Source organism: Lathyrus oleraceus, chromosome 4, assembly GCF_024323335.1.
Source record: "Lathyrus oleraceus cultivar Zhongwan6 chromosome 4, CAAS_Psat_ZW6_1.0, whole genome shotgun sequence".
In the NCBI taxonomy this organism is placed as follows: Eukaryota; Viridiplantae; Streptophyta; class Magnoliopsida; order Fabales; family Fabaceae; genus Lathyrus; species Lathyrus oleraceus.
Window position 1 is genome coordinate 169,622,698 of NC_066582.1, and position 4,087 is coordinate 169,626,784.

Below are 4,087 nucleotides of genomic sequence, written 5' to 3' on the forward strand. Positions count from 1 at the left end.
AATTAAAGCTACCAATCGACGAACCAGAGCGTTATCTAGGATTAGAACATCGGATACGAGAATACCGTATTAAGTACAATCTTCCCGATCCTAATATCTCTATTCAAAAACTAGTTGTAGAACCAGAGATGGCTGAAGGAGCACAAAACCGTCCTCTTAAGTACTATGCCCTCCCTTCGTAGGATGAACCATATAATAGCATCGCTGCCCCTGCCATCGAGGCAAATAATTTCGAGCTAAAACCTTCGTTATTGTCAGTCGTACAACAAAACCAATTTTCCCGTAGTCCCACGGACGACCCGAACCTAAATTTGTTAGTGTTTTTGCAATACACTGATACAGTGAAAGCAAATGGTGTCAGCCCTGAAGCAATAAGATTGCGTCTTTTCCCTTTCTCATTAAGAGATAGAGCTAGAGCTTGGCTCTAGTCTCTACCATCCAACTCTGTCATTACGTGGAACAAGTTGAAGAAAGTTTTCTTAGCACGATATTTCCCACCTAGTAAGACGGTAATGCTAAGAGCCCAAATATATCGGGTTTAATAAAAAAGACAATGAATCTCTTTTTAAAGCTTGGGAGAGATACAAGGACATGATGAGGCTTTATCCACATCATGGTCTAGAAGAGTGGTTGATCATCCATACCTTTTACAATGGTCTCTTGTACAACATAATATTGACAATAGACGCCGCCGTGTGTGGCGCACCGATGGATAAACCCTACAATGAGGCTTATCAACTTATCGAAAGTATGGCCCAGAATCACTATCAGTGGGGAAGGGAAAGAACCTCTATAGAGAAACCGCCAACGATAGGTGGTATGTACGAAATAAGCAGTCTTGACCATATCAATGCTAAGGTATATGCTCTCACTCAAAAGATAGAAAACCTGACCATAACACCCGTATCCGCCATGGTTGTCGTAGCTCCGAACTACGAGTTATGCGGTATTCCTAGGCATGCTACCCATGAATGTCAACTTTTGACAGGAATCTCCACAAACCAAGTGAGTTATGCTTAAGGAAACCCTTACTCAAACACCTATAACCCTGGTTGGAAGAACCATCCAAACTTTTCGTACAAAAACAATAACGCATTGTATGCACCTAGCCAAGCACCTGCTGTACCACCAGGATATCATAAGGCTTCCACAACTGCTCCAAATGCTCCTAGGAAGTCAAAACTTGAAATAATGATGGAAAACTTCATAGCTACCCAGGCCCAAACAAATAAGGATTTCCTAAATCAAAACATACACACTAGTGAGCAAATTAAGCAATTAGCAAACAAAGTAGACACTTTAGCCACCCATAACAAAATGTTAGAAATACAAATTTCACAAGTGGAATAACAACAAACACCTACTGCTTCCCCTGCAGGTACATTTCCTGGACAACCACAACCAAAACCGAAAGGTCATGCAAATGCTATTACACTATGAAATGGGACATAATTAGACAGACCAACCGACCCTAGACTTCAAAATCCAGTCATGCACAAAGACCCTGTTAAAATAACTGAGAAGGAAAACGAACTAAAGTAAAATAAAAGCCAAGAGGCCATAGAGAAAGAAGAACTATATGTGCCTCCACCACCGTATAAACCTCATATCCCGTATCCTCAAAGATTTGCTAAACCCAAAAGTGTAGGGCAATTCCAGAAATTCGTAGAGCTTCTTAAACAATTGAATATCACAATACCTTTTACAGAAGCTATCACTCAAATTCCCTCATATGCTAAGTTTCTTAAGGAGATCTTATCTAACAAGAAGAATATCGATGATAACAAAACCGTTACACTTACTGCAGAGTGTAGCGCTATAATTCAAAAAAATATGCCTCATAAGCTGAAAGACCCAGGAAGTTTCTCCATACCCTGTGTAATCAGAAAGTTTGTCATAGACAAAGCTCTATGCGACTTGGGAGCCAGTATTAGCTTAACGCCCTTGTCCATATGAGAAAGGCTTAAAATGGTAGAGTTGAGACCAACTAGGATGTCCGTACAACTAGCTGATTGTTCTATTAAATTTCCCGTAGGTATGCTATAGAACGTTCTAGTGCGCATAGGTCAATTCTATATTCCTACTTATTTCATAATCATGGACATAAAGGAGGATTTCAATATCTTTATCATATTAGGAAGACCATTCTTAGCTACTACCAGAGCCATTATAGATGTAAAGAAAGGTAAGCTAACCTTTGAAGTTGGTGAAGAAAAAGTCAAATTATTTTGACACAATTCTTAGAGGCACCAGCTATAGACGATACATGTTATCTGCTAGATATCATCGACGAATGTGTAAGAGAAATGGAAAATGAACAAACTTCATACTCCGAAATATTGAAAACTCCAATGCCTCCTATTTTTGAAGATGAAAATCGGCGTGAGGAATACCAAGATGACAGTTTAAGTGAACGTCTAGCACTGACACCTGTAGCGGGGTATTCGTTACCATTAGAAATATTTACTAAATCCAAGGTAAATCATACAAGTCGAGTCGCCACCGCACTTCTATTTATCCAAAGGAATGGTTAGAAAGCGAACAAAAACCTAAAAGTTTTAACAAAAACTAGTAAAAGAGAAACAGAGATCTGGGTAAGGGGGTTGGTTATGTAATGGGAAGGTGTTAGGCACCCAAAACATCCTAGGTACTCCTAGGGAGCCCTTTTCACACTTGTTGTAAGGTTGTTGTTTTTTGTGAAAATTTTGTTTGTGCAAACATGATTGAAGAGATGAGAAGAGAATATACAAGTTTATTTACATTTGTGTTTGGATGGATAAACCCATTGCCTACGTACCATCTTAAAAAAGATTAGGATCAAAACCTCGTAGTTCGGGGTAAAAATCTCAAAATGAGTTGGTGAATTGATTGGTCCAAAAGCCTTAAGGTCTTTTGTTATCCAAGGGAGAAAACTCAACCTAAAACCACAAATCCACCATGTGAGGATAGCTTCAACATGCTAGTGAGGGGTTAACCCTATAATAAGCATGGAAGACTCACTGTCCATCACTAAGGATATAGGTGAGTATTACATCTACCTCAAGGATAACTCAAACCTAATAGCTAAAGGTTATGGAAAATTTGATTAAGAAAGTGGCCATTGGAACCACAAAAAGACATTTGAATGGGTTATATTTACCAATTAGAAGTATATACAAAAATGGTCAAAGTGGATTTAAAGATTCAATTCAAAATAAGTGTTATTAAAAGAAAGTTTGAAAATCAAAAGCCTAAGGCTTAGGTTTCTAACGTTTGAAAACAAGTGTTAAATGTTTGCACAAAAGTTTTGGCTTGGGTTAGAGTGGAGGGAAGAAGAAGAATGGCTAAATCCTAAGCAAAGCAAAAAGGTGAGGGATAAAGAAACAAAACCACAATGGAGTTCCTCTCTTGAGATCATATTAATGATCCAAGTAGCTCCCATCCTTGGAATAAGCAATCACACAAAGTATAAATTCAAGCAATCATCAATCAAAGTGGATTCTTGGAAAGACTCCTTAATGCATCTTGGATCTCTCTCTCTTAGAAGCTCATGGTAATGGTTCCCCAAATAAGCTCAAGTTAGAACTCCTAGCACAAGAAAACACACATCAAAAGGTTCTATAATACAATCAAAGAATGGACAAGAGAGAGTTTAGAATATGGTCCTTTCAATGTTCATCTTCAAGCTTAAGCATTCTAAAGGCTCAATGCCTAGTTGCTCTTTGACTCCAAGTTTGCATAGGGAAAGTCCTAAAGTCTAAGTCCACTTTGTCCAATTTTTGCATTTGGTCCATATCAATCAAAACAAAACACAAGCACAATAGTATATACACAATTATGTGCTCAAGTGAGTAAAAGGCAAATGGCATTAACATAAACATGTGCTCAAGTGAGCAAAGGAAAAAAGCAAATGGATAATATGTGCAAGAATAGTAAATTGCATAAAAGTAAAATGCAATAAGTAAGTGTTAATTGTTAATGGTTAGTGTTAGTAGTTAGTGTGCCATAAGGAAAATTTAGCGCTATGTTAAGCAATCGTAATTGGACTTATGTAGAAGTCACAACTATCTGAGGCCGGTCAATAATAATGTAGGCAACAACACAAGTT

At 37.9% G+C, this 4,087-nt stretch overlaps 1 non-coding gene across 1 annotated transcript; it reads right to left on the reverse strand.

Annotated features, from left to right (window-relative positions):
* Positions 1-512: 512 nt before the first annotated feature.
* Positions 513-620, reverse strand: LOC127077420 (small nucleolar RNA R71). The gene has a single exon (XR_007787233.1). It is a non-coding gene; the product is annotated as a small nucleolar RNA R71 (small nucleolar RNA).
* Between the last annotated feature and the right edge of the window lie 3,467 nt (positions 621-4,087).